This window comes from Bombyx mori, chromosome 11 (genome assembly GCF_030269925.1).
Source record: "Bombyx mori chromosome 11, ASM3026992v2".
NCBI classification, from domain to species: Eukaryota; Metazoa; Arthropoda; class Insecta; order Lepidoptera; family Bombycidae; genus Bombyx; species Bombyx mori.
This window is the reverse complement of record NC_085117.1, coordinates 16,317,958-16,339,111: the sequence shown is the minus strand read 5'-3', so window position 1 is coordinate 16,339,111 and position 21,154 is coordinate 16,317,958. Positions and strand designations below refer to the sequence as shown.

At 36.6% G+C, this 21,154-nt stretch overlaps 1 long non-coding RNA gene across 4 annotated transcripts in view; it reads right to left on the bottom strand.

Annotated features, from left to right (window-relative positions):
• The window catches only part of LOC101742035 (tyrosine-protein phosphatase Lar), a 448,057-nt gene that overhangs the window by 52,437 nt on the left and 374,466 nt on the right, over window positions 1–21,154 (bottom strand). For all 4 annotated transcript variants that reach the window (XR_009974350.1, XR_009974352.1, XR_009974351.1 and 1 more), the window contains exon 6: window positions 11,835–12,029. This is a non-coding gene — a long non-coding RNA (tyrosine-protein phosphatase Lar). The remainder of the gene's footprint in view (window positions 1–11,834; window positions 12,030–21,154) is intronic.

Here is a 21,154-nt window from a genome sequence, read left to right as displayed (position 1 = left end):
CTATTGAACACAGGTGGCGATGCGGCACGATTACTACAGGACAAAGAAAAATCACAACAAAACGGAAATAACAAAAATAAACAAAACAATTAAACACTTCCAGGAAGACAGTTTGTCGGCAGATGTACCACGAACACAGAAATAACAAAAGGAAACAAAACAAATAAAAACTTCCAGGAAGAGCACTTAGTCGGCAGATGTACCACGAACACAGGCCGCGCGAACAATGGCCGGGCTAACAAAAGCCGGGAGAACAAAGGCCGGGCGATCGAGTGGTCGATGAGCACGTCCGCGCGTGACGGGTGCCTCTATCGGAATAGGTAAGTAGTTTGAATTCGTCGTGGCCTAAAGGATAAGACGTCCGGTGCATTCGTATGTAACGGTATTCGAAATCCGCTGGCGGGTACCAATTTTTCTAATGGAATATGTACTAAACAAATGTTCACGATTGACTTCCACTGTGGAGAAATAGCATCGTGTAATAAAAATCAAATCCGCAAAATTATAATCTGCGCAATTACTGGTGTTAGGACCTTTTTTGAGTCCGCACGGGTAGGTACCACCACCCTGCCTATTTCAGCCGTGAAGCAGTAACGCGTTTCGGTTTGAAGGGTGGGGCAGCCGTCGTAACTATACTGAGAGCTTAGAACTCATATCTCAAGGTGGGTGGCGGCATTTACGTTATACCTAGTCTATGGACTCCGGTAACCACTTAACACCAGGTGGGCTGTGAGATACCTTGAGATACCAGTTCTAAGTCTTTAATACAATGATTGTCCCGCCCTTAAACCGAAATTACTGCTTTGTGATAATAACATCGAAATTATGTCAAACAATTTCAAACCGCTTCAACTCGTATGAGTCGCTCACGTTACGAGCTCGTATAGGTAACGTATATTGTGTATTTATAACAACGCTACAATAATTATTCATAACAAGCACAAAGCACGTAAAGAACAACCGGTAATTACGTTAATGTATAGCTAACTCCTTACGAAACGCATTATACAGGGACATAGAAAAATGATCGTTACTGGAAGTGACACGGGGCGTGGGCGAGCGTGTTCACCTCAGTAAAAGGACAGGGCGACCTTAATCAACCCCCGACACCCACCGCTGTTATTGTTGTATGAATTAAGGCACGCTTTTTGCTAGAACAACAGCGGAGCATAGCGTCCCATTCGAAGTTAGAAGGTCCCGCATTTGTATGTAAATGAATCGTAATCTGGCTCGGTAGGTCGCAATCACGGCTTGTATCTACGCTCTTTAAGGGAGGCAGGGAGCGCAGAGATAATGACGGAAGGGGTGTCAAGGAATGATTCCGTATGCCGAGAAAACTTTTTCGCCCGCAGCCAAATCAAGAACTTAGCGCGGCGCTCCTTCTGAGTGACGTGGACTTTGTCGCCAGTGTAATTTTGTTTGAGCTGAGTTACAAGGTTTCATTTACAATCTTTGCTTGTCTTTACACGAATGTTTCGTTCGAGACGTATTTATATTGTGAATTAGAACGAAGAAGAAACGAGGTTAAGTGGCACACGCCATTTCAAACGCGCGTAAGTAAATGTATTAAGAATGGAAAATTGAATTGATTATAGTTCTTTTTCTAAATTCAAACCAATCCGCAATGCTCCGGAGTGTTTGTTGTAAAGCCTCAGTGGAAACTTTCGAATTCACCAGACCGATAAATACGTGTCATTTTTTTACTAAGAGATCTCTTATTTTGTTTGTTCGTTTAATATCAATTTAAAGCAATCCACGAGTCACTAAAAGTATAAAGTATTAGAATCTCTAGACTTTTTCTGAAAGGTTTTTATTTTTTAATTATTTTTGCGGCTTTTTAATAAGTCTACGTACCTCTGTACTAGCGAAACTGTTATGAAAATGAAAAACAGTTAAGAGTTATATGTAACTAAAAGATAACATAAGTCAACGACTCAAAAGTCATCGTCTGAATTATACGAACATTGTAAAAAACGTTTAAAGACTAAAGTATTATGGCTTACATTAAACTGACAATGTAAGCACTAGAGCACCGCAGTCGTATCTCAGTGTTTAATATCTCAATTTTCATAGTACGACAGCGCATTTCCATATTTCGAATATTATGATAATTTTCGCATTTACGAAAGAAAAGAAAAAAAGCGTTTTTCTCGGGCCTTGGCTAGTTATGAAGAATGTGGTCTGATACGATCGCAATTCGTATTATGTTAACGTAATTGAGATTCAGAAAATAAGCGAAAAGTTGTTTATGAATGGAATACTATATTGGAATCATGCCCAAGTAGCTAGCTGGTGGTTCCTAACATGAAACGGACAAATGTCGGAAACTGTATAATGAATTAGTAAATTCCACGCTTCGCCGTGAAGACTTTTATATGCCTAAAACACTTACGCACATATAGTAAAAACCAATAAATCAAATGAGTGGTGAGTTGATCTGCCGAGAGAGCGTGAAATTTACTAGTTCATAATACAATTTTCGACATTCGTTCGCTTCATCCTAAGGAGCACTTGCAGGATTTTTTTCTATTTATGCGTAAAACACATACTCGTAGGTGAAAAAAACCCTCCCGAGAGATATGAGGTCGATGTGTTGATGAAGAAGCAAACCTTTTAAACGCAAACGTCACGTGCTCTTTGACATTATCCAGAAGCCAAAACTTAAAATTTGAAACAAAAAATCAAATCACGTAAAGTTTTGAAGTCGTCGTGGCCTAAATGATAGCCGGTGCATTCGTATCTAGCGATGTAACGGCGTTCGAATCCGCCAGACGGGTACCAATTTTTCTAATGAAATACGTACTTGACAAATGCTCACGATTGATTTCCACGGTGAAGGAATAATCGTCTTCTAATCACTCCATCGTGTAATAAAAATCAAACCCGTATAATCATAATTTGCGTAATTACTGGTGCTAGGGCTTATTGTGATTTCGCACGGGTAGGTACCACCGCCCTGCCTATTTCTGCCGTGAAGCAGTAATGCGATTCGGTTTGAAGAGTGGGTCAGCCGTCGTACTGTAAAAACTGAGACCTTAGAACTCATATCTCAAGGTGGGTGGCGGCATTTATGTTGTAAATGGCTCCGGTCACCACTTCACACCAGGTGGGTCGCGAGCCCGCCCACACATCCAAAAGCAATAAAAAAAGAAAAAAACATAAAAATCGTAATTCCGACCGAGCACCCTATATTTTCTTCTAGCTGTATCCATTCTAAGTTTTCAATCTTAATAATATGATCGTGCTGGTGGTTGACGATTAAATTTTCATGCCATTTCCATCAGCTTTATATCTTTGTCACTGGCCGATTTTATTTATTCCCGTGGAGGTTTTTCCTTGTTGTTTACTGCATGTTAAAATGCCGTTCATTTATCTTATTATAATTACAGTTGTCGACTTTAAAAAGAAGACGAATTTATGATCTAAGAATTCTTGGCTTCGTTGTTGTATCGGGCCTATTGTCTTAGAGATAGCTAGATACATACTATTTTGTGGCGTATGTAATGTATGCAAATTCGTCGTGTTTTTACTTTCAACTCTCGATGACTGATGACTTTTTTTTATTGCTTAGATGGATGGACGAGCTCACAGCCCACCTGGTATTAAGTGGTTACTGGAGCCCATAGACATCTACAACGTAAATGCGCCACCCACTTTGAGATATAAGTTCTAAGGTCTTTCAAGTATAATTACATTACACCAAGTATAGTTGACTTCACCATTACACATCTCATTACGTCTGTCATTTCGACCCGCCGCTTCGAATCAAAACCGGACACAGTAACGCATTAAAAAGTCTTCCAATGCCGCTCATTAATTGATTTTTTATTGAAAAAATCTCGCCATCTATTTTAGGGTTCAGCAATTTCAATATAATTTATTTAGCCGTCTTGTTTTTATTGTTCTTAGTGACACTTAGTGCGACTGGAATACGGAATCCGAGTTATACTGCCGACCGGAATCAATGTGAAAGATATTTTCGGGTTTCGATGTACGTGTTCTCCTCTCGTGTTTTAATGTAATTTCCTCGCAGTACACGAGATAATCCAAGATTGCGACCCTCGACTATCCCAAAATGATTTTCGGACCGTTTTATAGTCTCCAAGAATCTTCGCTAACAAGGATTTTGGGCCTGGCTTCCAAAAAAAAATTGAATCTCTATAATACTTGACAATTAATAATATTCAGATCTCCTAGAGAATCCTAGATTTCGACCCTCGACTATCCCAAAATGATTTTCGGATCGATTTATAGTCTCCAAGAATCTTTGCTCACAAGGACTTTGAGCTTGGCTTCCAAAAAAAATTGAATCTCCATATTACTTGACAATTAATATTCAGATCTCCTAGAGAATCCTAGATTTCGACCCTCGACTATCCCAAAATGATTTTCGGACCGATTTATAGTCTCCAAGAATCTTCGCTCACAAGGACTTTGAGCTTGGCTCCCAAAAAAAATTGAATCTCCATAATACTTGACAATTAATATTCAGATCTCCTAGAGAATCCTAGATTTCGACCCTCGACTATCCCAAAATGATTTTTGGACCGATTTATAGTCTTTTTTTTGTTTTTATTGCTTTGAAGGATGGACGAGCTCACAGCCCACCTGGTGTTAAGTGGTTACTGGAGCCCATAGACATCTACAACGTAAATGCGGCACCCACCTCGAGACATAAGTTCTGTTTTTTTTTTTTTTTTTTTTTATTGCTTACATGGATGGACGAGCTCACAGCCCACCTGGTGTTAAGTGGTTACTGGAGCCCATAGACATCTACAACGTAAATGCGCCACCCACGTCGAGATATAAGTTCTAAGGTCTCAGTATAGTTACAACGGCTACCCCACCCTTCGAACCGAAACGCATTATTGCTTCACGGCGGAAATAGGCGGGGTGGTGGTACCTACCCGTGCGGACTCACAAGAGGTCCTACCACCTGTGATTACGCAAATTATAATTTTGCGGGTTTGGTTTTTATTACACGATGTTATTCCTTCACCGTGGAAGTCAACCGTGAACATTTGTTGAGTACGTATTTCATTAGAAAAATTGGTACCCACCTGCGGGATTCGAACACCGGTGCATCGCTATATACGAATGCACCGGACGTCTTATCCTTTAGGCCACGACGACTTCCATAAAGGCTACCCCACCCTTCGAACCGAAACGCATTACTGCTTCACGGTGGAAATAGGCGGGGTGGTGGTACCTACCCGTGCGGACTCCCAAGAGATCCTAGCACCAGTGATTATAATTTTGCGGGTTTGGTTTTTATTACACGATGTTATTCCTTCACCGTGGAAGTCAATCGTGAACATTCGTTGCATTTGTTGAGTACGTATTTCATTAGAAAAATTGGTAAGTCTCCAAGAATCTTCGCTCACAAGGACTTTGAGCTTGGCTTCCAAAAAAAAATTGAATCTCCATAATACTTGACAATTAATATTCAGAGCTCTGTCTCGCGGCAACGAAGTATCGGAGGGCGACCATCCTGAAATAATCCCCGCAATGAAATTAAAATTAATGAGATTATAAGAACGAAGTTGGCCGCGGGACTTTGGCGGTATTCAAAATAACTTTCTCACCTCTTGCCGAGTGGATTGTGACGTGAAAAAATTCTTTAGCATTCATTACCGCGGATGTTTTATTTGCTTAGTTATTTATTATCATTTCAAGTGTCGATCGAAACCGCCCGAAAGCGAACAGTGTGCTTAGTGCGAGTTTTTTTAACGTTCTCGATAGCGTAAAAGTTAACTCAATTTGGTATGCAGTTGGAACAGCGCCCCTAGCGGCAAACGTAGGCAAACGATTCCATTCCATACAAATATGAGCTAACTTTTACGCTATCGAGAACGTTCAAAAACTCGCACTAAGCACACTGGTAAGCGTAAGATCTCCCATGTACGTCAAGCAAACGTACTGTAGTTAGTGTTTGACAGCGGCTTGGCATTGCTGACGTCCATGAGCGATGGTAACCACTCACCATCAGGTGGGCTGTATGTTCATCTGCCTACAAAGGTAATAAAAAAAAACTTCCGGCCGGTACTGCTTTGACAAAATAATAGATATTTTTTTTATTGCCCAGATGGGTGGACGAGCTCACAGCCCACCTAGTGTTAAGTGGTTATTGGAGCCCATAGACACCTACAACGTTAATACGTCACCCACCTTGAGATATAAGTTCTAAGGTCTCAGTATAGTTACAACGGCTGCCCTACCCTTTAAACCGAAACGCATTACTGCTTCACGGCAAAAATAGGCAGTGGTACCTACTACCCGTGCGGACTCACAAGAGGTCCTACCACCAGTGAAATAGTGAGTATAGTTTTTCCCATATATGTTCATAGCGGTATGACCGCATTCTATGCGATTCTTACTCATTGACAATTCTGCTGTATCCATCCATCTATGCATTAGGAAAGGCAGCAGGATTTCCAACGGAACTAAGTGCATTGACCAGGAATACTGAAACTGCATTCCGTGTAACCTGTTCGCAACGCTTTTAATAACGATAAGAATGGCCATGTTTGCTCCCCTGTTTTTCTTGCCAAAATTAGAGTCCGCGACCATTCTCTTTGTGAGTGTGGATTAGATGAGGGTACCCTGGATCACATTATCTTCGACTGCCCCAATACCGTATCCCCTCTTTATGATATCCTTCCAAATGATATTCCCCGGCCTATCAATATTAATTGTTCATGTAAATATTCTATGTAAATTTTTATCTGCTAATAATATTTATCTCTAAAGTACTTAGTCTAACATATATTTGTTTGTGCTGTTCTTAAAACCACAGATTCGCGTATGGAAAAACCGACCAAATTTATTTGTATTTAGATTTCGTATTTTTTTTCCTCTCCCTCTAAGTACCGGTCATTTTTGTAAATACTTTGACATTGGCAAAATAAATGCCAAAGGCGTTGGAGCCAAATTCTTTATAAAAAAAACAAACGATAAGAATGGATACAGTTAAAACTGCTATAAATGTTTAGACGTTAGTTGGCAGAATATTTAAATGGTCAACGAATAGCATCTAAGCTACGCATCTGTCTTTCATGACAACGAAAATTGTAAAGTATACGATGCGTCGAAAATAATATTAAAATGACATTAAAAAACGCGATTATCAAATCATTCAACCAGTTTTAATTATATCAACGATTCACGAAATCGAACAAAATACATGAGAAAATAAATATACATGTGTCATGATCAAAAAAGCCATTAGAACATTTTGTTAATTACTGATATTTAGTAGCTTAAATTTTGACGCCTAGGCATTCTTTTTATGATGTATATAGGCTCTTTCATAATTTAGCAGAAGGTGAACTGAGAGCTCATTTGCCGCCATTTTAATGTAACTGACAATCGTGAGCATTCGTGAACATCGTTCTGGTGACGTCTACACTACTGTCACTTAACCGAAAATTTAGTGGGTTGTGCCCTGTAAAAATTTTAACTTCCTTCCCTTAATTTTTTTAAATTTGTACAATATTATAATTACAAACGAATTCAATGACCATTTTAATGTAACAACACGTTTTTGTCGGAATTAAAATAAAATTTAGCATTAATTAGCATTTCGCCGGCCGAGAGCTTATCAAGAGGACGGGAAAGTTCGGCACACGGTGAACTTTCACGAAGATTCCCCAAATTAAATTCCCCACGGGGTATTTTAATAATGACCATCTTTCCTTTAATTAAATTTAGTTACAGGTTAAATAATGAGCAGTGTACTTTGTTATAATGAGATATTTTCGGCAGAGTTCCAGAACTCTGCGATGTCGAACCAGGCTCCAAAGTCACTCGGTGTTCATGATGTGAAAATGATTCTTAGTAGCGTTACTGATGGAGGCGATGTCTATAAGTTACTATAACGAAACTGATTCTGATTATTTATTTTTGTATGTTTACACACACGATGTGCAACAAAAATGTTTGTTTATTGAGAAAGCTCTCTTAAAATCAGAAAATAGTATTATAATTTTTTATTTATACTAATATTATAAAGAGGAAAGATTTGTTTGTTTGTTTATATTGAATAGGCTCCGAAACTACTGAAACGATTTGAAAAATTCTTTCACTATTTGGAAGCTACACTATTCCCGAGTGACATAGGGATCCTTACTAAAACTCTGATAATGTAACCCAAGGTGTAAAAAATTACCTAAATTTTTTTTTACATCGCGTGCCCTGCGTAAGATGATAGAATAAAATAATGTACTACGACTTTGTAGAACACATTATTATTTACAAAAAGTGTCGCGACAGCATATGACTAGCTATTATAGTTATGACACAATAAGTGTTCTTTTATTTAAAAAATAAAACAACGTCAAACATCGTTGAAATTTTTGTTAAAGACCCGAGCGGAGCCGGAGCGGGCCGCTAGTTTTTAATAAACGTGCTTTTAAATGTATGTAAAAAAAAAAGTTCAATAAATGTTTGCGTTTGAAACGTTCGTCCCTATTTTAAGATTTGTTTAAATGTTCTATAGTTTACCCTGAAATTAAAAATAACTAGAATATTGGACCGATCGGACGCACCTAAAACCGAGTGTATATAAAAAAAGGGGAAAAGTACGATATGATGTTTACGTAATGAATTTTCTCTGCCTGTCTTTTTGTTCGTTTGTCCGTTCAATCGTCGTATAATCTAGAAATATCTCTCAACAGTTACACTGTATTATTTTACTAGTGGTCCCCTGGTAGTCGAAATTCGATTGTAATTAATTGAAATTACAAGTTTGTACTTGTACTGTATTTGTATGGTGTTTGTGCCAAGACTACACTACAAATATGAATACAGACAAACAATATTTAATTTATTCTCAATTTGACCACGGACTATAAGCAATAAGAAAAGTTTGACAATAAACAAATAGTATGCATACGTGTGTGTGTCAAATACATGGTAGTGTGTGTAATGTTTTTATTTATTGAGTTAACCTATTTTTTATGTATAATTTAAAAAAATATAAACATTAGCACTCCTTCTCTATATACTCTATAAGTGTGGGAAATTTCAGACTCCTCCGTCCGCGCAATTCTTTAAAAGGGGTACAAAGTTTTTCCTTTACGTATTAAAATATAGATTAACACCTTGCAATTAATTAATTTCAATACCGTTAACGGAATCCAGATAAAAACTCAAATTGAACGGGCGAATTCATAGGACACACCTAGTCTTTGTAATAAAGCAATTTAAAGACGTCATTACGATTTGTCTCGTCGCGTGAGTTTGATGGATGCGAATATGATCTTATTTCAGATAAAGTTAATTCAACGTATTTTCTGGCGTTGGTTTATTTTACTGGTAAATGACGTACATAAGATTCGTAGAAATCTATATATTAATACGTGAAGCAAAAACTTTGTATCCCTTTTTACGAAATTTGCGCGGACGGAGGAGTATGAAATTTTCCACACTTATAGAGAATATAGAGAAGAAGTGCACAATGCTAATTTTTTTTTTAAATAATGCATAAAAGATACATTAAATCAATAAAGAAAACATTACACATACTACGTACCATGTATTTGATGCACACACGCATGTATACTATTTATTGTCAAACTTTTGTTCTTGACGTCTGTTGTCAAATTGAGATTAAATATTGTTTGTCTTTGTTAATATTTTCTATAGTGTAGTCTTGGCAAAATTTGTGATTATAGAAGTATAAAATACAATCTTAATAGTGTACAAACTTACAATTCCAATTAATATAGTCGAATTTCGACTACTGCGGGACCACTAGTATACAGTTAATACAGAACACTCGATATGTTACATAAACCGAGCCGTCGCGTCGCTTACGTCGCTGTGTCAATATTTATTATTGTCAACTGATGGTAGCACGAAGCTGACATGTCTATGTCCTCCGGCAACCACACAATACAGAGTAATATTAGTTTAGATGTGAGACGAAATCACGACCTTTCTAGCTTTGTGTGTTTATCGGAGTCAATAGACGTTAACACTGCCACCATAACTTGAGAAATCTAGATTGAATTTATCTATTACTAGCTGACCCGGCAGACATCGTAGTGCCTCAATCGATAAATATAATACCTAAGCTTTTGTATAAAATAAACTTAAAACAAACAAAAGAAATCCGTCCGACGGGGGACACATCATAGGAAAAACATTTTTTTTTAATTCCAAGCATTTTCATATATATCTAACTTTTAAATCTCTGGACTTCCACAAATAATTCAAGACCAAAATTAGCTAAATCGGTCCAGCCGTTCTCGTGTTTTTAAAAAAATCAAAATCAAAAATTTTTTTATTCAACATAAATGAAAGTACATACTTGTTGAACGTCAAAAGAACTACCGCCAATTCACAAGAACTAGCCTCCGTCCTGAGAACAATTGGCAAGAAACTCAGCGGGCATGTCTTTTTTTTTACATATAAAATTATTATTTATTTATTTTTAATATTTTTTTTTTTAAATATGAATTTTTTACACTGAGTATTATAACGTAACAATTACTACAATATTGAAATGCCTGGAGCGAGCAACTCATTCCCACTTTGTGCAATCTTCTGTTAGCGAGACTAACGAACAGCAATTCATTTTTATATATATAGATAGATTTTAATCACATAATTAAACTTATAAATGATTTTGTTTTGTATAACAAATTTCTTCAAAGCATTCTAGATATAGACCCGGAGGGAGAAATTTCATATTATTCACAAAGTGCTTCCATCTCATTTTTAGCCGACTTCAAAAAAGGAGGTGGTTCTCCATTCGACTATATGCTTTTTTTGTTTGTTCCCTCATAACTTTTGACTGGAATCTTGGACTTTGAATCGATTTTGATAATTCGTTTTTTTATTAGAAAGCTGACGCTTCCCGTGTGGCCCCATTTAGTCCAGTTCTGATAATGGTATCCATGAGAAAACCCTATAAGTCTTAAACTTGCATTAAGTACGTGCGCTACAAATAGATGAATAACTCAATATCACGCCAACCGATTTCGATGATTATTGTTTTTAGTGTATATTAATTTGTTTTGGAATATTATTTTTTTGTTTTCTATTTGAAGTTGGTTTTTGTTAAATCATGTCTATTTACAGTTTTTCATTTTTCAATTTACTGTAAATTTTAATCTGATCGTCGATTTTATTCTCGTTCGATTCGGACGTTTCCCGGTGACTGTATTTCTCGATGCATCGAAGAGGCGCCGTCTAGCACTTAAATAATGCATAAGATACAAAGTATTGAAGATGCAAATGTTTCGGAGTACGTTCGAAGTGAAATTATGGAGCTTTTGCTGTTACAAAACTTTTCGATGAAATAGGAAGTGTCTCTGGTTAGTTCTTTGTAAACGATCAATGTTGTTATGTATTTTGTATACACCATTTACTATTAAATATATGTTTTTAAATGTGTAATACTGTATGTGGTGGTAGGATGTCTTGTGAGTCCGCACGGGTAGGTACCACCACCCCGCCTATTTCTGCCGTGAAGCAGTAATGCGTTTCGGTTTGAAGGGTGAGGCAGCCGTTGTAACTATACGTGAGACCTTAGAACTTATATCTCAAGGTGGGTGGCGCATTTACGTTGTAGATGTCTATGGGCTCCAGTAGCCATTTAACACCAGGTGGGCTATGAGCTAAGAAACAGTCAAAGCGTAATAGTCTTTGAAAATAGAATCACAATAGTGTATAAGCTTATAATTTCACTTAATTATAGTCGAATTTCGACTACTGGGGGACCACTAGTAATATTAATCAGTCGGCTGAAATTTGAGCATAAGAAAGTGCCTTGTACTTAAAAATCGTTAATATGCGTCAAACATACTCGTATATAAATCTACGCTTACCATGCATCTTATCGTTGAGCAGAGCGTATCTTGGATTCGAAGCGACGTCCAGTGGCAAGGAGTTCCGAAGCCATCTTATTTTGGGCGTTGGGTTCCCGGTAGCTTGGCAGGGCAGGGTAGCCGTGTGGCCAATCTCGACGACCATCATGGTGGAGGGCGGCGAAATGCTCGGGAAACCGGGCGGGACTTTATCAACTGCGAATGAAAAAAAATCAAGAATGAGTGGTGTTTTTTTACAAACGAACATAAAGTTTTATATGCAATACATACACATACATTATTGATTCAAATAAAACAAGTTTTGGTTACGTGGTGTCGTAAAACGCGAATTATGAATTAACAGCGCAACAGCCGAGTTCTCCGAGTATTATATATCTAAAAGAGAGACCTTAAAAAATTGGCAAACTATAAAACCGAAATGGCTTTTCGACCAGTTAAAAAAATATTTAAACGTAGACACTATATAGGTCACTGACCTGGACATCGCATATTCACCATATAATTAACAAAATATTCGGTATTTATGGGAAAGTATGAGGGTTAAAACCCAGATTCCTGGAAAACGTGAAAGGAAAATCGACTGGCTTGCATGGTTATAATGACACACCTTTAGAACCACTCCAGCGCCACGCCCTTAAGACCACGCTTAAAGCGCTATTACAAACAGCAGTTCAGGTGGAATCTAGAAAAGCAATCTATACGATACAAATAGATAGCATATAAAATGCATGCATGCCTAAACACAAGATAGAACACCGTCAGGTTAGCCGTATGGTTAGTCTAAGAAAGAGGTTAGTCTAAAAAAAAAGATAAGAGATGAATAATTAACTAAATATAAAAAACGATCCACAGTAAAATTCAGCTTTTATGCAACATTCCCGGAAACCAGTACATTTGAAGATAACTAACTAGTGGATTCATAAATTCATCTCATTAACGAATGAGAACTAAAATAAACTATATTTTTATTTCACAATATGTTCCACAGACACGTATTTGATTATCCGATCGCAAAATTTTAATATCGAGAAGATTTCAAGACACCTACAAGGTTGCAATCAATTACACCGCACTTGGGGGAAGCAATTCCGAAATCCTTCAACCTAATTCAGTTGAATTTTAAACGGCAATACCCGAGAGCGGTAGTCTTAACAACCAAAGTGAAAATTTTCAAATAGTGAGTTGTTAATTCGCGAAATGAAATTTTGCTCATTTCGCGGCCGAAGTGAACTTTGATTAAGTTACACCAATTACAAAGCTGAAATTTATTTCGTTTGAATTAGATTCGGGCCTTTTATTTGGAAACCGGAGAATTACAAAACATTTTACGTACGTACATAGAGTAAACTTTTTATGCCTTAAGAATGTTTTGATTTATTAGTTTTTAGGCCCCGCGCATTATTAAAATTATTATGAATGAATGCATCTGATGTCTATCATACAAAGGCATTTTGCTAGAGTGTATCTATTCGACATGAATTTAAATGACTTAGTGAAATGAAATATGAATAGATTGGTTTGACCTTAATGACTAGAGAATGCTTCAGTGTTTTTAGTTACATTGCAATAAAATACGCTAACAATTTAGAAAAAGTAACTATAGCGGGAAAGGTATAGAAATAAATATACCAAAGGACGGAGGCCTAAGAGATGGACAACTAGAACAACTTGATGCGAAAATTATTGTGGTCCTTCACTGCAGTGCTGACCGTCTAAAATGGCGATAATTCATCGAAAAAATATTGAGTTGGATTCATCACAATACTTCGCAATAAGCAAGCGGCTTGAGGAGGAGGATAAGAAGATCAATAAAGTCGTTCCTTGCACTCCTGTATCCCGGAGTCAGTCAAAAAATTAGAAGGGCAGCATGGATTGTTCTATGTTTGTATCCGCTACTCACAAAACCCAAGAAAAAATCCTAGGACTGTCGATTCCTATCGATAGAAAACCTCTAATACAATAGAATATCCCATTGTAAGCTACTTCTTCTTTTCTTCTTCTTTTTTTATTTTGAAATTTTTATTTTTTTAAGTGAATTTAGTTTAAGTTCGTTCCGATTCCCTTCATCGAGAATGTGCTGATTAACTTATTCGGTAAATTTTATTCGCGATACGTTAAAAAAAGTAAAAAAAAAAATTCAATTCATTTTCCTTGGCACCAGTGAACCGAAATTCGATTAAACAAAATTCATTGTACATTCTCAAAACTACTGTACAATTACAAACAACACGTTAACTCGAAAGTCCGTAATGCTATTATACATTTGAACCGGTACAAGCTGAGTTCATGTAGAGCGAATCCCGGGTGGTTTTCGGTTTGGCCCGGCATTAATAATAATTACCGGCCGATGTTGGACCGGAAGTTACGACCGATGTAGACATGGTCTGAAACTGAAATCCCTTATTCCTAGCGCCCTATATTTTGATTAAATTGGGCTCATATATTTCGGCTTGCATTACTCGTGTTGATACGATTAAGATCTCAGATTTCCGGTCAAGAGATTAGCATCCCTGAATATGTTTCAGGAGCAATTATCTCCAACTTTAGAACCACGAAACAAGCTATAATTGAACGACTAACAGTCATCCGTGACCACGAAAACTATAAAGTAGTCCAAACGTCACAAATAGTCAAATAAAAATAAGAAATGCGAGATTAAATCGTAAAAGTATTTTTAATAATTTAATTCTTTTTATACAGGTTACTAGACATTAATACAACACGTCAGTCCAGAATATAATTTGTAATAAGTATAATAATATAAAGTATTTTTCTATTTATTGATTGCATAGATGGGTGGACGAGCTTACGACCTACCTGGTGGTAAGTGGTTAACGGAGCCTATAGACATCTACAACGTAAATGCCGCCACCCACCTTGAGATATAAGTTCTAAGGTCACAGTATAGTTACAACGGCTGCCCCACCCTCAAACCGAAACGCATTACTGCTTCACGGTGGTGGTACCTACCCGTGCGGACTCACAAGAGCTCCTGCCACCACTAATTACGCAAATTAAAATTTTTCGGGTTTGATTTTTATTACACGACGTTATTCCTTCACCGTGGAAGTCAATCGTGAACATTTGTCAAGTACGTATTTCATTGGAAAAATTTGTGTCTGTCGGCGGGATTCGAACACCGATGCATCTGCTACATACGAATGCATCGGGAGCCTTATCCTTTAGGCCACGACGACTTCAAAATGTATAAATAGATTATGATATTAAATTAGAGAATGACTAGTAATGAGCGGGAGTTGATATAAAATTTAGGAAGGGACAAGAAGAACAAACAAAAGACCAGAACGGAAAGGATTGGATGAGCCCATAGTGTACTTACGATACATATATTACAATTTTACCAATAATTAATACTAATATTATGAATACGGAAGTGAATTTGTTTATTGCCCTACATGTTCCAACTACCTACCCGATCACCACGAAGTTTTCCATATACGTTGTCAGAGTTGCACAAAAAGACAAAGTATCTTTCATAAAGAGAAGAAAACCCGAGTGATAGACTTTTTTATATACTAACGCCAGCGCAGCCCGTGTTAAATTACTTTATTATAAATTTATCTATAGTATCAGTAATGATCGAATACTATCAGTATTCTTAATTCTATCGAATAATTATTTTCAGACGAATTTCGAAAATGGGACGCACAGACGATTTTATAGTTGACCTAATGCGATTCCCAAGCTCGTTCGAACCATAACGTGAATATCTTTGCTTTAGTGGTTACATGAAATGAAACCCTCAGTTGCTGTAAAAAGAAAATTTATCTTTAACCTTTTAATTCAAAGGCTTACTTTGTGAGCTATACAAGACGACGACACAAACTAGTTTTTGACGTGACAACGTCTTATAATTCGATGGAGCCAGCTGCACGCACGAAAGAACATGACTCATGCCGCGTTACCTCGCTCTGAGGCGTTCCGTTTAAGGCTTGAAGTGCAAGCGAGAGCACACAACGAGCGACAAAGAGGTACAATCGGCCTCCGCGTTCGGCAGCATTCGACATCTGTCTCTCTCCTACTTGAGTGAGCGATGCATCTGCGTGGACAGCTGCTATACAATAATACATTTACATGTTTTCGTCAAGTATGAAGTTCAGTGAAAAGTGAATGGTGGTGTCAATTGTTTATAGCAACGATAATTGCGATAATTGAAAAATGAAACCATTCCATCAGTATTTTCTTATGACGTTGTCACGTTCAACTATCGTCAGTCAGTAAACCGACTTTACAGACAACCTATTTTTTTTAGCTTTATTCTTAAGGTTTATTTTTACTATGTCTCCCCGTAATTATATTTACTGTATTTGTCTCTTCTATTAATACAAGAACAACTGTAATCTCATAATAAGGTTAGGAGATATTATTTCCAATATTATTTCAGTGCCCTGCGAGATATGTTGAGTACATTCGTCGAGAACCTTCTGGAAAAGGTTATAACGCCAGTGCTGTATTACAATTGCTAATTCTTTTATGAGTACCTACCAATAGTTTTTAATGAATGACAATGCAATCTAAATTTATAATTAATACAAACAGACACATTAGCAACGTTACAGCGATGTAATCAACGCATTCGAACAATGCATGTAATTAGTGAATGGTAGAGAGTTCGATGTTATGTTTGGGTGAGCGAAGAGAGAATAACAACACTTCATACGTAAATACTTCATAAGCTAGTGCCACACATCTACATATTATTAATACGTGAAGCAAAAACTTTGTACCCCATTTTACGCAAATTGCGCGGACGGAGCAGTATGAAATTTTTCACATTTATAGTGAATATAGAGAAGGAGTGCAGAATGCTAATATTTAAAAAAAATGATGCATTCATAATACATTAATTCGATAAAAAAAACATTACACAAACTATCATGTATGCCGTGCGTGTATGCTGCCGTGAAGTAGTAATTTTCCGTTTGAAGGGTGGGGCAGCCGTTGTAACTATACTGAGACCTTAGAACTTATATTTCAAGGTGTTTGGCGCATTTACGTTGTAGATGTCTATGGGCTCCAATAACCACTTAACACCAGGTGGGCTGTGAGCTCGCCCACACATCTAACAATAAAAAAAAATGTATTTGACACACACACATATATTATTTTATTTACTGTCAAACTTTTGTCATTGCATTAAAGTCTATAGTCAAAATGAGAATAGATTAATATTGTTTATCTTTATTAATATTTGACTATAGTGTAGCCTTGGCGAAATTTGTGACTATAGAAGTATGATAGTCTTTGACAATATAACCTTAATAATGTTCAAAGTTATGTATAATTTCAATTAATTATAGTCGAATTTCGACTATAGAGGGACCACTACTAATACTAAATACATGTGATGAAGTTGGCATGAAAACAAAAGACGATCCAAAGATGTATATTAAATTTGGACGATCTGGAAGCAGTCATGCGTTCTGATTTGAAAGAGTTATATTACAAGGACCGAATCGGTAGGACACTATTTATCGAACAGGCAAACATTGTAATGAATGGCTTTCTTTGCTCTTTATCTGGGTGTCTAATATCTGTTTAAAAGTTTATAATTGTATATAAGTCTCTTCCATAGAATCGTACTTTGGGGGCAGATGACGTTTCCCTATATTTTGTCCCTGATTGTTTATTTTTATAATACAACTAGCTGTACCCGTCCGCTTCGCTGGGCATTTAAAATTAACATTATTATTTCTCACCCCCACAAAGATTCTCATCATTAACTCCCCCGCAACTGGTGTAGAGAGTCCAACACTCATATAAATACTAGCCTATCCATTAAGTACATGTATTATCTACATGGATACCAAGTTTCAAGTCAATCGGATGCATGGTTCAGTAGTTACAACGGAACATCCGTGAAATCCACTGTAGATTTATACATTAGTATAGATTGATACTTGGACCTCATGTCTTGAAGTAGACGGTGGTATTAACGTTTATGGGCTACGGTAACTAATTAAAATCAGGCTGACCAGAGGGTTTTTCAAACTATGAAATCGGTGCAAAAATTAATTTACATAATGCACTTAAATTTCCTGGTCATCACTAATGTAAAACATTAAAACTCTTTCGCTTTCAATGTGTACCAACCCTTGTGATACACGCGATAAACAATCTGAGGTAATCCGATTTGTCGCGGGATGAAGCGAGTTCTGAACGTGACTTGTGATTCTTGTTACTCTCATAATCTACTTTACAACTATTTCTTATGCCAATTCTATTTGGTACTAAATCGACAGTAATTCGTTGATATATTTGTCAGATTATAGGAGTTTAGTGAATGTAAGAGAAAGTTCCGAGAAATTCGAGAAGGCAGCGTTTACGTTCTCACTTAACCCGTATCGGTAGGATGATTCTATGGAACTTCACATACGACTTCGAAACTTTGGCTTGTCCGCCGTGCTTGTAAATCACATTTATGCCTCGTTTCAACAGAATCTGGAATAAAATATCCTCGATTTATAGCCGGCACTATATCATTTCCATTTTCAAAAGAGGTTTGAGAATCGTTAGTTACTTGTATAGTGCTTCGGTCTTTTTTTTAAATTCATTTTTTTCCTACCTATGCTGCTGATAGCCTTGAGAGGCTATTTCAACTTCTCCTTAATGTGTAGGTGAGCTCACGGGGCTCAAACCGGGAGTGTTGCTAACACTGGCCCTAGCAATAGCAGTGCTTCGCAGAATCTATCACCGAATCTGAAACGCAACCCACTGAGAAGATCCGGCTAGAAACTCAGTGGGCTGTGTCTATGGGTTAATTTACTCGTCGAGCCCTTCGTCGCAAGCGTCGGGTTCGGCGAGGACGGTGACCGTTGCTTGAGGTACCTAAAAGCACCGTTAATAGATCGGGAGGATCCGTAATAATGTGCTTCGGGCGACGTCGACACCATTAAATTTCATGATTAGCATGCATAACATAGATATGTACATACGTCAGTATAGTACAAACGCGTATATGGTATAAGCCAGTTAGCCCTCTTACGTACGAGGAAACAAAACGAAATTATCCGAAAAAGGGAAAACGAGAAAGTTTTGTACGGATGCGATTCCATTCGGATGGGCATCTGTATCAAAGGACGGCAATCCGGCTAACCTCGTTTCGTATACGTTGAGTGCTGGTCACACTGAGAAAACGGAACACGTCAAAAGAGTGCTTGCAAAATTTCGATAGTTTTGTATAGATGTTACAGAAACACGTGATTAAATTAATTTTATCATGCTCGACAGATTTTGTTACGATGTGTAAAGTTGATTCTGTAATATTATTTTATGTAAATGGTGATTATAATTTGACAATAATAGTTTTATGAATTAAAACAGTAACTTATAATTTACTAGCGACCCGCCCTCGATTCGCTTCGGAAACTGTAATTTATTATGAATTTCTCCACTATTTAATGGATGTTATTATACATATAAACCTTCCTCTTCAATCACTCTATCTATTAAAAAAAACCGCATCAAAATCCGGTGCGTAGTTTTAAAGATTTAAAAAAAAACGGAAAAAAATAAGATGTCGGTCATTAGGTATGATAAATTTCGGCTGCTTCAACTGATACTAGAACAAAATTTTAAAGAATAATGAGGGTCGGATGTCTCAAGGAATTGTGGTTGAGTCGCATCCGAAAATGAATTGGAGATGCAATTCAAATAACCGCAGAACATAATAGCATTTTTTTACGAATAAAAAGAAATACGCTACTCATAAGGCACTACAAAGATACGTCGATTGTTCTATCTGTCTATTTAGCTCTGATATTAAGTATTATTTTCATTTTTCATTTGCATACCGAATTAAGTACCACATCCAAAATGGCTTTGGGATTCTCAATTCAAAGTTTATTATTATTATTTTATTATAGTAGGTACATATTGTAATCAAGTTGAGAGCAAACAAAACTTTTTGGTGATATTCTTGCAATAAATATTTAAAAAACTCAAAATAAAATAAAACACACGCGTAAATACACAAAAGAGGATTCGCTCTTCGAGTATGTTTTTTTAAATCGTAAGAAATATAATATTTTATTGTATAATTAAAGAGGAGCATTGAATACAGGTCTTTTATTGAGAGGTTGTCATCTGTTTAGATACGATTTCAGTATTGAGTATTACCCGAACGTATTTTCAACGCACTTATTATTTATATTAATTCGTGTTTTCCAAATTGCTTTTAATCTCGGGATATTTGATTGCTGAAACTGATAAAGGCGGAGGTACGTACATATTTAATTAAAATGTACAAAGCATCGTCATACGAAAGGCTTTTGTAGAGGCATTATTATAGATGTTTTAATTGTGTGTGTGCTTCGGCCGAATTCGAGGGAGCCGCGTAACGTATTATTTCCAAGCGAAATTAAGGGTGCTTTAATTTTCGTTTTCAAATATAAGAAGAATTTATTTGTATTTTCATAGAGCTTAATTAACTGGAAAACCCGTTAATTAAATCTCGTTTATAAGTGTGCGTGTGAGTGTGTTTTTTCACAAATTCCAGTTTTGATGGGGCTTCGTATAATTAAAATGTTATGGAATTTAATTGCAAGATTAAAATTAATGATTAAAGTTTCATATTTATGATTTTCATCATTTGTTCTCGTCGAATTCGTCGAAGTGTTAGACGTGCCACCTAGCCCATAAACAACCTAATGAATTTTTCGCCGCATCTTTTCAGTGGGTCGCCATTTCAATCCGGTGGTAGATTCAGTAAAGCACTGCTTTTATTAAGGCTAGTATTTGCAAGTTCTCTTAGGTTGAGCCCCGTGAGCTCATCGATTCGTCCGTGCGTAATTGGAATAACCCATTAGGCTACCGCCTACTTAAAAAAAACTACAGCTCCTAAAGTAACTAACGTTGGCTTTATAATTGAAATCCGAAATTAATTTTGTCCCCACTGATTAAACATATTGTTATAAATCTCATATCTGGTTTGATGGTACACATTATTTTTGATAGATTCTGTTCTAGATAATAAAAATTTACACGTAAATTACGAAGCTCATCGGTTTGTAATATTACAACAGTTTGACGCGGCATTTTCTTTTTGGGTTTGGTAATTGTTGGATTCAAATTTGTATACACGTTTTAAGAAATACTTTACGATTTTTTATTTTGTTTTTATTCTTTATATTTACTATTCGTTTTATTCTCCAAATATGATATTTTGTTCCATTCAGGTTATTTAATTGTGTCACGTGTGTACATATATCCAAAATATGCACAATACTATGTTTTGTTCATTTTATTTTAGAGCTGCACCTTAAGGTTTTACTTTCAAACTTTTTTTGTATTCTTAATCT